The sequence below is a fragment of the Bubalus kerabau genome, chromosome 11 (genome assembly GCF_029407905.1).
Source record: "Bubalus kerabau isolate K-KA32 ecotype Philippines breed swamp buffalo chromosome 11, PCC_UOA_SB_1v2, whole genome shotgun sequence".
Classification (NCBI taxonomy): Eukaryota; Metazoa; Chordata; class Mammalia; order Artiodactyla; family Bovidae; genus Bubalus; species Bubalus kerabau.
Genome location: NC_073634.1, coordinates 46012376 through 46027256, shown reverse-complemented (window position 1 = coordinate 46027256; position 14881 = coordinate 46012376). Strand labels below are relative to the sequence as shown.

The 14881-nt window shown below is 44.9% G+C and overlaps 1 long non-coding RNA gene across 1 annotated transcript; it reads right to left on the bottom strand.

Annotated features, from left to right (window-relative positions):
- Positions 1 to 11002: 11002 nt before the first annotated feature.
- Positions 11003 to 14448, bottom strand: LOC129622414 (uncharacterized). The gene is made up of 2 exons (XR_008699973.1): positions 13990 to 14448; positions 11003 to 11293 (listed from the first exon to the last, which is right to left on the bottom strand). It is a non-coding gene; the product is annotated as an uncharacterized LOC129622414 (long non-coding RNA).
- Between the last annotated feature and the right edge of the window lie 433 nt (positions 14449 to 14881).

Sequence of the window (14881 nt, the reverse complement as noted above, 5' to 3'; positions counted from 1 at the left end):
ATAGGACTGCAACTGCTGTGCGCAGCAGCTGTTGGAGCCTGCATGGGCAGAGCCATCCCTGAAATAGGAGCAGGACGGCAGGAAGCCTCACGGAGCAACAGCAAATCAAATATCCCTGTTGAGGATGGTCTGAGAGGAAGTAATTTGCCTGATTTTTTCCCTTGGTGATAGTTCCCTGAATTTCCTGAAATGGTAACGCAAAACGGGAACTTCTGTTGTCCCTTCTGCTCCTCTCTCCCTGGAGATTTGTCCTCTCTTCTTAGGCACACAGAAAGCAAGCCTAGGGAGATGTGCGTGAAAATTCTCTCCCTTTGGTGCTAAGATGTGTTGTTGCTCATGCTCTTTTTCAGAGTGCCTGATTTTACCTGTTGCTGGCTTCCCTACACTAAGGGGAAAAATGAAAGTGCAAATACTCTTCTTTAGAGCAACAGCTCTCTTAAAGCTCAGAACCCAGAAACACGAGAGGTTTTCTTTTAAAGGGGTCACCTTTTATGGATTTGCTGGTAGCCACCTTGCCTTATATGTGGAGTTCTTTTCATTTTTCAGCTTCTTCCAGGGTGTGTGTGCGTGTGCTCTGTCGCTTCAGAGTGTCCAACTCTTTGCGACCCATGGTCTGTAGCCCTCCAGGCTCCACTGTTCATGGGATTCTGCAGGCAAGAATACTGGAGTGGGTTGCCATGACCTCCTCCAGGGGATCTTCCTGACCCAGGGATTGAACCTTTATCTCCTGCATTGCAGGTGGATTCTTTACCCCTAAGCCCCCGGGGAAGCCCACGTCCAGAGTGCATTTTTTTTCCCCTTCTGACATGGTGATGGATCAGGGATGGACTCCTGGTAGTTTTGATCCAGGCTGGTGAAAAGTGCTGGTCTCTGAGTTGGCAATTCTGGGTTGTAATCCTGGCTTTATCTTTGCCTTGCTCACCCACCTGGTGTCCTCTCTCTGTACTTGACCCCATTCAAGGCCCATTTCTTCCTCTAAAGAAGGAAGGACACACCCTGCTTCCTACCTCCTTTCACCCAGCAGCACAGAACATTCACAACAGTACGAATACTCTGGACTCCACATAGGATGAGGGGTACTGACAACCAGTCTTGATGACTGTGGGGATGTGGGGTTGTGGTCCATCTTAAGAGTCTCTTTTTCTTTGCTTTTGGTTAGCAGACCCATACCTGTGGCGGATTCATTTTGATATTTGGCAAAACTAATACAATTATGTAAAGTTTAAAAATAAAATAAAATTAAAAAAAAATAAAATAAGTTTATGTCACAGAAAAAAAAAAGGCTGTAATGATTTTTGTTTGAACTCTAAAGGTGTCATGTTTTTAAAATGTTCAAATTTTGGAGATGGTTGCATTTGCAATGTTCAGGTGAGTTTTATAACTTAAGTGCATCTTAAAGTTGGAGGTCCCTCTCTACCCCTCACTCTGCTGGAGGGTAGCTTTGGAGGACAGCCTTCTTCCACAGACTTTGTGTATCTAACCAAGGGTTGCAAAGCACCACACGTCTTCTGGTGCCTGGAGACTGAAGGCCAGGCCATGTCCAAAATGTGACGTCTGATAGAACACCTAACTCTTATTATCCTCAGCTATTTTGCCTGGTAAAGAGCAAAACATAGGTCAAAGTAGAAATGATAATACCAATTAATGTTTATTGAGAATTTACTATGTTCTGGGAATAACAATGAGGGTTTTATTTTTTTATGAAAATATTTAATTTATTTATTTGGCTGCCTTGGGTATTAGTTACAGCACTTGAGCTCTCTAGTCGTAGTGCACTGGCTTACTTGCTCCACGACATGTGGGAACTCAGTTCCCCAGTCAGGGATTGAACCAGAGTACCCTGCACTGCAAGGTGGATTCTTAACCACTGCATAACCAGGGAAGTCCCATGATAAGAGTTTTCCATGCACGTTCTTGTTCTTATGTCTTCTTTATAACCACATTGTGGGGACAGCTACTACTATTATTCCTGTTTTACTGAAGCTTCAGTTCAGTTAGGTCGCTCAGTCGTGTCCGACTCTTTGCAACCCCATGAATTGCAGCACACCAGGCCTCCCTTCCATCACCAGTTCCCGGAGTTCACTCAAACTCATGTCCATCGAGTCGGTGATGCCATCTAGCCATCTCATGCTCTGTCGTCCCCTTCTCCTCCTGCCCCCAAATCCCTCCCAGCATCAGAGTCTTTTCCAATGAGTCAACTCTTCGCATGAGGTGGCCAAAGTATTGGAGTTTCAGCTTCAGCATCAGTCCTTCCAATGAACACCCAGGACTGATCTCCTTTAGGATGGACTGGTTGGATCTCCTTGCAGTCCAAGGGACTTTCAAGAGTCTTCTCCGACACCACAGTTGAAAAGCATCAATTCTTCAGGGCTCAGCTTTCTTCACAGTCCAACTCTCACATCCATACATGACCACTGGAAAAACCATAGCCTTGACTAGATGGACCTTTGTTGGCAAAGTAATATCTCTGCTTTTCAATATGCTATCTAGGTTGGTCATAACTTTCCTTCCAAGGAGTAAGCGTCTTTTAATTTCATGGCGGCAATCACCATCTGCAGTGATTTTGGAGCCCCCCAAAATAGAGTCTGACACTGTTTCCACTGTTTCCCCATCTATTTCCCATGAAGTGATGGGACCAGATGCCATGATCTTCGTTTTCTAAATATTGAGCTTTAAGCCAACTTTTTCACTCTTCTCTTTCACTTTCAAGAGGCTTTTTAGTTCTTCTTCACTTTCTGCCATAAGGGTGGTGTCATCTACATATCTGAGGTTTCTGATATTTCTCCTGGCATTAGAGACACTAAAATGACCTGTCCGAGGTTATACCATTGGTACTGCTGCTGTGAATCCTCACTCTGGAATCCTCTTAACCTCTACATACGGGCCTCCAGGGACTAGCTCATTCTACAGTTTTGTCATCATATGTAATGCCACGGTTGGGGGTATCATATGAAAATAATATGAAAACAATGCTAATTAAACTGATTAGGAAGTGTGCTCAAAATGGCTTTGCTGACTGGGCTCTGGTTCTGTTACCTACTCAGCAAGGTCAGTGTCAGTAGTTCCCATGGTGCTTGCCTTTCTATCTGTCCTTGGTGCTGGGAAGATGAGTTTGATTTTGTTAGGCATATCTGAGGAATTCACTCATGCATCTGCAGTAAGGCTCATTCATTGTTCAATCAACAAATATTTATTAGGTCCCTGCTACAAGCAACCTACAGAGCTAAGTGCTGGGGAAGGAGGCAAAGAGGTAAAAGGCACAGTCATTGCCCGTCAGAAATGGCCACCAGTGGAGAATTAAATTAATTAGAATCCTCCTAAATAACTAGTCTTAGTTGAGTTGATGTGGTGAGAACAGTGAGCCTTTTAAAATGCTAATATATAATTCACTTTGCCAGCGTAGACAGCAGTCCCAGGCAAGGGGCTTCAGAGCTCCCAAATGAATGGGAATGATATTCTTTATACCTTACCTATAGGATGCACACTTAAAAGTTGTTTTCAAGTGGTGGAGATGAGTATACACTGATGTTTCTTCATCTGGCCCTATCTTATTGGGAAAAAATAACAGCAGGTAATTTAGAAGGAGGGAGTAATAGAAACACAGTTCTTGTTCTGGGATCAAAGATAAGTGACCTATAAAGGGATACGTCCAGGTATTCAACTGTCTGAGCTGTCTGTAACTGATTATTTACATCTAATGTAATCTAAATGGAGCATGACAAAGACATCTTTACTTCTCCTACATGCAGTCTTACGGTCTCTCTCAGAACATCAACATCAGCTAAGCTGGTTTTCTCTACCTACAATGTGCAAGGTGAAGTTCTAGGCACCGTGGATAACGATAAAAACTATAGAACTTCCCTGGTGGTACAGTGGATAAAAATCTGCCTGCCAGTACAGGGTACACAAGTTCAATCCCTGGACTGGGAAGATCCACGTGCCTCGGAACAACTAAGCCGGTACGCTACAACTACTGAGCCCGCGTAATTAGAGCCTGTGCTCTGCAACAAGAGAAGCCACCTCAGTGAGAAGCCTGTGCACCGCCAGGAGGAGTAGCCCTGGCTCGCTGCGTCTAGAGAAAGCCGCTCTCAGCGACAAAGATGCAGCACAACCAAAAAACAAACAAATAAATAATTTTAAAAAGATATCCCCCCAAATTATAACACCCCACTCCTGGTCCTAATGTGAGGGATAAGACTATAAACATACAAGCAAATAATAAGTAATTAATAACTAAAAGGTACAATAGGATTAATTCAGAAGTGAGATATGAACTGTAGGAATGTAAAGGAAGATAATTTCTTTAGGACTCACAAAGATGTTGAGCTTTTGGTTGGTCATCAAAGGTAGGCTAGGATTTAGATGATGAAGAGAAAGGATGAGGGCAAGTCAGTTCAAGGTACTGTTGTGATGCTTGGAGGGCAATAGGTAGACCAGTGAGGCAGGAAAAAAAAAGGTTTTCTATGAAAATCATGGGAAATAAGGTTGGAAACTAATCTGGAGCCATTTTGTGGAGGGGCTTTAACGATAGGCTTAAGGGGTTTGCATTATAGTCAATAACAAGTCTTTCAAAATTATGCCCATAGAAAAGTCTTAGGAAGAGTGTAACGAGGTATGGAATGGATTGGCAGGGAACTCAGAGACCAAGAGACTAGTCAGACATGATCCCTGAAGGTGTTGGCAATTTCCTAGAGGAAGGACTCTGCTGTGAGTATAGTGTTTGTGTCAGATTATGTAGTCATCCTTATCACATTCAAGTGGGCAATGATCACATTGTTCAATGGTATATCTAAATTCCCCACTTGCCCTAGTTAGAGAAGTGGAAGCCCATAAAAGGTCTTCCTTATATAATGACTGTTGATAGAGACCTACCCAATGAAGGGCGTAAAGATGAAGACCTTGAAGCCAAGCAGGTCAGTTAGTTCCTAGAGACAGACCACGTTTATAATACAAACTGTAAACATCAGGTCTCATGGAGCGTTTAACACTTGACCATCATCTCAAGCACAATGATAAACTCAACTGGAAAAAGAACAGAAAGCTACAAGAGGAGGCTCCAAGGACTTTCCTCTTTTAGGTGGAAGATTCATGAAATTTTTCATTCTCTTAACTACTTGTATAAGTTATATTATGTTGCTTTTTTTCCTTGCAGCCTGCTTGTTGATACATGCTATGTCCCATAACAATAAGATTTAATTGCCACTTGGCCACAAAATTAGATGAGTTTCATAATGAAGGTAGGAACTGAAAGTAAGCAAGCATGTTTACCTGGAATCAGTGAAATGTTCTCTGCATAAAGTAAGGCTGAACAAGCTGGGGCTTCACTCTATTGGAGTTTATTTCAAAAACAGGGACCTTTGTATTTTTGTATTGCAGTCATATAATCTAAGATCCTTCCATGCCTCATATCTCTTGCCTGTCATTCTGTTCCTTCTGGAAGCAGGACTGGTCTATGACTGTCTGGTGTCATAAATCAGGACATCTAAAGCATATAAAGAATAATTTTTGGCACTAGGTTTTGGATTCTCCTTGTCACCATTGTTTCTCTCAGAGTCTCCTCCCCATTCCTATGACCTGTCTATGGCCACAAGCCTTGGCCCCGGTCCCACCTCTCAGGAAGATTGTCAGGATGTGAATACAGGCTAAGAGAGTGGTCAGGAGCTTCCCAAAGGGATTCAACACACATGGAAACCTTCCCTTGACATCTGAGAACATTTTGATATTACCAGTATGACCTGCGTCTCCCCTCCCACTGAAATTAAGTATAATGGGAAAAGTTTAGTATTCCCAATAGACCTTGATGGGGACCAGGGAGGAAAGTAAGGCCTATGTGTGGTGCAGCCCATGGAGCAGGGGACAAAGCTCCCTTCTCGAGCTAAACATCTCCTTTTCCTTGTTGACACCTTAGTAAAATAATGGCCGAAAATCATGTGTACTTGGTTAGGAAACTCAAGTGTCCATACAATAGTTTAATAGTTGGCATACAATTGCCCTTTCTATTTTCCCTGGGAGTCAGAATGATGGTGTCTGTACAGGAAGCTTGTGCATATGTGCAGTTTCACCTCCAGTTCCTTACGTATACTCCTGTTTACAACATAAGCACACTCATGTCTTACGCGGGCTGCCTATCCACACTCATACAGACAGGAAAACACACCTTGTCTATAATGACTGTGATGATCTCAAGGACATGATTGGGCTTTGATCTCTGATATTCATCACTCCCAGGTTTCCAGAGTCTTATCTTCAGAAACTGTATTCGCTCTGGGCTCCCACCTCTCTTCTCCAGGAGTTAAAGGTCCAGGCGACAGAGCTGGGCTGGGGGAGCTGGGTTTATCCTTTCCCGGCGTACGGAGTCATTGTGTCTACAGAACAGATGTGGGATGGGCAGGAGCAGAGTAAACCTATCCCCTCTCCTACTGGAAATCACATTTAATTCTGACCCAAGGGGCCTCCGTGTTGCAAATGGAGAGGTAATTAGGCCTCCAGACTCAGAGCCTTTTGGGGTGAGAGGGCTTAGTTTTTCATATCTGCATTGAGTATATTTTTGAAGAGCAGAGGGTGGAGGTCAGGGAGGCTTAGGAAGCCTTGATGAGAACGGAAACAAGATGACAGGTGTTGGGCATATTGCTGTTAGGTGGCATGGATAAACGGAACACATATTTAAAAATTCATTTCAGTTTTAAAGAGCTCAAAGAATTCTACCAGCACCCTGGGTGGTGTGATGGAGGAATGGGAACACCAACCTACCTGGCAAGGGTTCATGGGAAGGTGTGCGGGCTGGAATGCTCCTCCTGCTTTCATTATTATTTAAAAAAAGTTATTTTCAAAGTGGAAAAGTTTCACCTGCAGAGACCAGATGTGAGACCTCGAAGGACAAGAGCCCTCCGCTGGTAACCACACTTGGTTGTTAACCAACACAGCCAAGGATGGAGCCGAGTGACCTAGAGGGAGACGGCTGAGGTAACCAATCCCCAGGAGTGGTCCCCCTGAGGAGTGTCGGTCCCACTTCAGCCACTGCTGGCAAGGAACATTCCACTTGCTGTGGCTGCTCTGTGTTGATTCAGCCGATCCCTCCTGGGTGTGTGGCTGCAGGGAAGCTTGGAAAATCTGAAGCAACCAAGAGGACTTGAGATTTCCATTTAGGAATGTTGACAACCTTCAAGGGATGCAGAGAGCATATGTGTGTGTGTGTGTATGTTGGGTTTCTGCAGAGAGTGGGGGTCACTCCCTCACTCCCCCCAGCTGTGTTAGCACTGGTGAAGCGGAAGTTGCCCCTGTACCCTGCAAAACCCTCCCCTCTCACCACCCACTCCAGGAACTAAGCCGAGAGAACTCTCTAGCATGGGCACCCTTAGTTTTTTTTTTTTTTGATGGGCCAAGCTTACAGTTTTCAAAGTGCTATGACAGGATGGTTGCAAAAATAAAAAGCTAGTGAAAGCTTAGTCACAATATTTCTATAGCTGGCAATCAAAAGATCATATTGCATGCAACTGGCAAAATCATCATAGAGAAATTATGCATTTTCCAGAATACCTTATTCCCTTCTGTGTATTAAACATTACTTTAATATTCTGGTGACAATGTTTTATAATTAATCTAAATGTAAGGGAATGAGCACACCAGAGATTATGTCTCCACGCAAAGAGGTGAAAAAGCCTTTTTTTGCAGTGGCAGACTGGATTACTGACTCAACTCCTTCCACTTAGGAGCAGCCACGGATATCACTAAGGCTGATATCCCGCCCCTTCCTCCAGTGAATGCAAACATTCTGTACACTTTGGAGAGTAAAACCCTTTCACTCATAAGGGTGTTAATGTTAACACAGAAGAAAAGCATTTTAAAAATTGCATTACTTCATAGTCTTACATTGAACTCATGAGGGGGAATCTAGCCCCAGAGAGATAAAAACTAAAGAGCTGAGCTATAAACCAGTATGATAACATCCTTATTAGAAGATGCAAATTGAGGGACCCAATTCACTAAAACACATGTTACTGGTATTTAATTTTGCTTGTGGGAATATATCAGAAGTTGGCCTATGCCTTTTGCACAGTCTACTTAAAAGGAGGGTGAGTAACTTCAGCTATTAAAAAAAAAAAAGTGATAAAGAAGCACAGGGCAAGCCAGGATTGAAAGATAATTGCAAGGATCTAATTTAAGTGTCCGTATACACAGCTTTCCTTTTCAGGTTTGGACTTAGAGGCACCACATTGGCAAGGGAAGGCCAACGGGGCTTGCTCCTGTGTGGGATGCCTGGGTCTTCCAGCAGGGGAGCAGAAAGGGTCAGCCAAGCCAGTGGGGAGGGAACTCTGGTGGGTGGGGGCCAGAAGAGGCAGGCCCACGCCCAGTGGTCATCGCAGGAACTTCACTCGAACTAGTACGGTTGTGAGCCTGTGGTTTGGAGCAGAGAAGATGCACTTCCCCATGAGAAAAAGGTCAGTTCCTCTTTCCTTGGGTGGCACAAACAGCCTGCAGGGTGTTCTTGGACTTCCTGCCACTGCTGCCACTACCACCCCCGCCCTGAATAGGTGAACTATGCTTCCCTCTCAAGCTGACATGGCGAGGTTGTACCCTCATCTTCCAGGTAGCCATTCCTGTGGGACTCGACAGATGGGAAAACTGGTCCTTAGCTTTCCCTTCCTCTCACCACTTTCCTCACCTGGGGACTCTGCAGGTAGGGAGCTCTCCCCTCAAGACTCAAAGTGCTATCTGTGGATCAGAGTGCTGTTACAGAGACTGGGCATCACCTCGAGCCTGGTAGAAATGTACAACCTGCAGCCCTGCCCCAGAAATACCGAGTCATAGTCTGCATTAACTTTTGAGAAGTATGACCAACCCCATGCTGCGATCTACAGCGTGAGCCCCCCGTTTCACCTCTACCATGTTGGATTTGTATAATGAAGAAAGAGTCCTCCAACCATCTAATTGCTTTTTTTTTTGATGGGGTTTCCCAGGTGGTGCTAGTCGTAAAGAACCCGCCTTCCAATGCAGGAGATGTAAGAGACATGGGTTTGATTCCTGGGTTGGGAAAATCCCCTGGAAGAGGATATGGCAACCCACTCCAGCATTTTTGCCTGGAGAACCCTATGGACAGAGGAGCCTGGCGGGCTACAGTCCATGGGGTCGCCAAGAATTGGACAGGACTGAAGTGACTTAACATACATGTACGGAAAGAGTCAAATCTTTATGACTAGAGGGAAGAAAATATCATAGGAAGCATAGGGATACATTGGATGTGTCAGGGCACAAGCATAATACACTGTTAAACACTACCTTAGATACTATTAAGGTCACCTGGATGTTGGGTGGGGAGGAAGAGGCATCCAGCCCATGGGAGCACAAAGGGGTTGGCGGAAGCTCTAGAAGAAGCTTTGAACATAAGGGTGGTCTGGCCCTGCCTGGCCTTCTCCAGGAATAGGCTGCCAGTAACCTCCTTGAGAGTGGAAGTTAGGGAGACAGGGAGGAGAGGAAAAGGGTGGAGGGCAGGGATGCCCAGGCCACCGTGGATGGTTAAACTTGCTGACCTGGAAGCTGGCTGGGTAAGCCTTCAGTGATCTCAGGGGCTTCTCGGACTAACTCTGCTCCAACTAGCCTGCCAACACCTCAAATTCCTTTAATAAGAGGAAAATCCTTCATAACACAATTAGGAGAGAAAATGCTTACATGGCAAATGTTGGGTTGAGGTAACACAGAAGCGTGAACAAGTTAAAGAATAACCAGCCAGGGACTTCCCTGGAGGTCCAGTGGCTAAGACTCCATGGAGCTTCCATCCCTGATCAGGGAGCTAGATCCCACACGCCACAATAAAAGATTCTGTGTGCCACAATTAAGACCCAGCACAGCCAAATAAATAAATAAAAGTAATAAAAAAAAGAATAACCAGCCAATCAATCCTCAAGTTTGGACAGGTGAGGAGATGGGCCTGGCTTGTTTGGCTGGGCCAACAGACTCAACTAAACTCAGCTAAGTTAGAGAAGAGGGTTGGCTGCTGAACATGGATTTTGAAGACTCCACTCTTAGTTATGAGTGGGGCCTAGTTTACCCCACCCTGAGCAAGAGGAATGAAGCCTCTAAAGGAAGTATTTTAGTCCTGCAGCTGCAAAGGCCACAGCTCAAGTTTGCATTATTCAACAATGGTTTTGTTTTTTGTTTTTAAACCCAGATTATTTCATATACCAGGAGTTTGACTCCTAGGGCTTTATTAAATGGAACATTGTATTTAAATGTCTTGTTATTCCACCTTTGCCTGTCCTGCACTTTGTGACTTTCCCTGGAGCAAGCACAGTGCCTCCATACCATTCTCTGTAGAGACGCCCAGACGTAAGCAGCCTGTTTGAAGGGCCGAGAAGACCTATGATGGAAAAACTTCCTCTCCCAGGATGGATTTTCCACATGTTATCCATGTGTATCCAGGTCTCTGGAGTGAGTACCTTACTTATGTTTTTCTTATATTTTTTAAAAGCAAAGAAGATATTTTTCATGAGGCTCTCAAAGTTCAGATTACACCATCAGACTGATGGACCAGGGGGCTGAGGAAGAAGCAGGGATGGGATCATTAATTAATGCTTTCAAATGCGTGGATTAAAGCGCTCATATTTTCCCAATAGTTCAGACCCAGGTTTTAGCTTCAGTTCATGTGTGGCCTTTGAGGATCCACCTCTCCAGGTGCTTCCTTTGGGAGGGAGAGCCCTGGGTGACTCTGTCATGTGGAATCAGAAGGAACGATTCCTGAGCACTTGAGAGTAATGCTTAAATGATAGCACTGACTTTCTGGGGAGGCAGCCCCGGGTCTTTGGAGGAGGCACGGGAGGCAGCCCCGGGTCTTTGGAGGAGGCACGTGTAGTTTATGGAGGTCTGTAATTCTGTTTAGACTTCCAGTCATTTTCTTATTACCGTTACCACTACATTTGTGTAATTATTGGCCTACAAAACAGTTCACAAGCTTTCTCTCATTTGATGCTCAAAGCAGCACTGTAGCATGATGCAAGCTGGACAGGTGTGTTACCTCCGTTTTACTGACAAGGAAACTGAGGCTCAGAGCAGTTTGGGGAGCTTATCTGAGATCACACAGTTAGTTAGAAGTCAAGTCCCAGGGTAGACGTTTCAGTGCTTTGTGAAGTTGGCATATAGCAAGATCTATAGCCCACTGTTTCTTTGACACGTTCACGTTCTCTGCTTTGCTTCTTCTTGCCTCCAAGGTAATAAGTTGCTTCAGTGCCCTCTCCTGGGGCAAACTTTGGAAGCATCTCATCAGTGCTAGGTAGCTACCATCTGGTCCGGCATTCTACTCCTATGTATACACCCAAAAGAATGGAAAGCGGGGGCTCAAACAGATATCTGTATACCCACATTCACAACAGCATTACTCACCATAGCTAAAAAGTGGAAACAACCCAAGTGTCCCTCCCAGATGAACTGATAAACGAATGTGGTATATACACACAATGGAATACTATTCAACCATAGAAAGAAATGAGGTTTTGACACACGCTACAATGTGGATGGAGCTTGAAAACATTATGCTTAGTGAAACAAGGCAGTTACAGAAGGACTAATGTTGTGTGATTTCCCTTATATGAAGTACCTACAAAAGGCAAAATCACAGAGACAGAAAGCAGAATATAAGTTGCCAGGGGCTGGTGGGAGGGGAGAAGGGAGTAGTTTAATGGGCACAGAGCTTAGATTGGAGATGATGAACAAATTCTAGAGATGGATGGTGGTGATGGGCACACAGAATTGTGAATGTAGTTAATGCCACCGAATTGTACACTTACACATGGTTAAAATGAGCAATATTAAATATTATGTTATATACATATTTTACCACAAAAAAGCAGGCAAACAAAACTCAAATATAAAACAACAACAAAATAAGAAGAAATAAAAGAAGGGGCAAAGCAAGCAGAGAAAGCACAGGGTAAAGGGTAGGGCTGGTGTGGGAGAGACAAAGGCATGGAAATGGAAGCAAGCCGAGGGAAAGGAAAGGGCCTGGAAACAGGTGCTGGGCCCAGGGCTCTGCGGCCTGCATGGGGCAGAGGGGCATGTTGGGAGGGAGTGCTGAGGTTGCTGCAGGTCAACACCCCAGACAGGTTCAGTCGGAGAAAGGTGGGTTTTCTTTCACTGCAAGAGTGTACCTGGAGCACCTCCCTGGGGTGGGAGATGTGTCCATTTCTGATTTATTTAAGTGTTTTATCCCAGAAGTGGGATAAACGGCTGTGAAGCTGAGCTGATATGTATGTCCATTTTGTTGTTAGGTGTACTTTCTAGATGCCAGTACTTTCTCAGAGGCATTTGCTTTTGTAGAAGATTTCTGTTCGAGAGGAGACTGGGAAAAAGCATTGCATTTCCTGCTCACTGTTCCCTCTAATTATATTCTTACCTCTGAGTAATTTCTGAAAATTAAAGAAACATAAGAAATGGGGCCCCTTCAACTTATGCGGGCATTCCAAAGACAGGCAAAATGTACCCTACAGGGGCCGAGCTCTTTACTATTAGTTTGTGAAATCTGCTTTTATCATTTAAAAGGTTTCATGTTGCCCACACTGCCTGTGAGGAAAAGTGGAGATCAGGCTTTCAAACATGTGCTTGGGCTGGATCCTGGAAGACAGATTCTAAATACTGCCTGGTCTGTCAATTTGTGTGGTCATTTCTTGTTTGTTTAGAATTCTCTCTCTCTCTCTCTTTTTAAACTGCGTTTAAACCACAGGTGGAATAATCACAGCCTTTGCTTGAAGAATTCCCTGCCTGTCAGACCCCGAAGGCTCAAGCCTGTGGACAGAAGATGTGTGAGTGTTGAGCTAAAACAGAGCATAGGCAAGAGTTTTGTCTGTTCACCATTGGGATTTAAGAACTTAAAGGCCAAGAACTGGCCTCAAAAGCAAAGGAGTGGTGATCATTTTGTAATGTATAAAAATATCGAATCACTATGTTTTGCACCTGTAAAAAAAGAAAAAAGATGAGGCGAAGTCAATATATGCTTTAAAAATATGCACAAAATACACAGATATATACACACACTTATGCATGTGTGCTCAGTTGCTTCAGTGGTGTCTGATTATTTGTGACCCTATGGACTGTAGCTGGAGAAGGCAATGGCACCCCCACTCCAGTACTCTTGCTTGGAAAATCCCATGGACGGAGGAACCTGGTAGGCTGCAGTCCATGGGGTCGCTAAGAATCGGACCCGACTGAGCAATTTCACTTTCACTTTCATGCATTGGAGAAGGCAATGGCACCCCACTCCAGTATTCTTGTCTGGAGAATCCCAGGGATGGGGGAGCCTGGTGGGCTGTCATCTATGGGGTCGCACCGAGTAGGACATGACTGAAGTGACTTAGCAGCAGCAGCAGCATGGACTGTAGCCCACCAGGCTCCTCTGTCCATGGGATTCTCTAGGCAAGAATACTGGAGTGGACTGCCATGCCCTCCTCCAGGAAATCTTCCCAACCCAAGGATTGAATGCATGTCTCTTAGTCTCCTGCATTGGCAGGTGGGTTCTTTACCACTAGTACCACCTGGGATATTATACATATATATATAATAGATATAAAGTAATTCCTTCTCACATCTGAGACTCTCTCTCTCACACACACACAAAGCAAAGGAATTGAGGCTTGATGCTACATTCTGAGACCAAGGCAAAGGACCCCACACTCTGGGATCTTGCTGTGACCTGCTTACAAGAAAGTAGGCAGCATGTTTTTGCTTGGTGACGGAGGCAGATGACTGCAATTCAGTTTTCACCAAATGATTTTGTTGTCTGAGTCCTGGTCAAATCTTCCCTTTTTATCTTATTTATAAAAACATCAATTGGTGCAGACTGAGCTTAACTGCAAGAGAATTTAAGCAGGAGGAGAGGAGCTTGTAATTCATACAAGCTACTTGTGAATCGGGGATTTCCCAGAAGAAGTCCAAAATTGTATTTGTCTAGGAGGAGGGCAAGGAAGTAATTTTATTATTACTAATAACATAATGAGATAATCATACCTTTGAAAAATGTTTTTCCCTTTGTTGAAGAGTTTTTCTTCATCTGTCCCCATTAAGCCTCATTTCTCCAGTGAGTTAATGGAGGCCCAGAGAAGTCCAGAAGTTTGTTAGGATCCACAGAACTGGCTGGGAGAACAGGCAGGGATTAGGACCTATGCTGTGGCATTTCCTTGGGATTTTTCATACGGCTTTTTCTGGATGTGCCCATTCCTGGTGCACAGTGGGAGACTCATGCTCGGTGCTTGGTGGGAGGGTATTGGATGCAGTGCGTTAAGTGTGGGGTAGCACGTGGCTTGGGCTTCCCAGGTGTCACAGTGGTAAAGAATCTGCCTGCAATGCAAGAGACACAGGAGATGCGAGTTTGATCCCTGGTTTGGGAAGATCCCCTGGAGAACAAAATGGCAACCGACTCCAGTATTCTTGCCTGGAAAATCCATGGGCAGAGGAGCCTGGTGGGGTACAGTCCATGGGGTTGCAAAGAGTTGGACACAACTGAGCACGGCACAGAGAGCAGGTGGCTCTTGAAAGTGCTCACGTGGGTAGGTTGCTGTGGCGAGGTGATGGGAATCGAGGGCAGACCCTTTGCTAGAAAGAAGTGTGAGCACTGGGGTCATAATACTGATTAGTGGTTCTCAGTGATTTCATTTGTTACTGGACCTTCCCAGCTGGGTCCCAATAAGGGTCCTCCTCCCAGGTGTCAGCGCAGCCAGTAGAATGAGACCCAGTTTGGCTCAGAAGTTTTTTTGATTGGAGAAGGGAGAGGTGTGAGCCAGGCTCTAGAGCACAGGTTCTTCCCATTAAGTGAGGCTGCATAGGGATCTCATCCGAGGGGAGGGGGCTGAGTTCTCGCAGGGCTGGCACAGCTGTGCTGCTCATGGCTGCAGAATCCAGG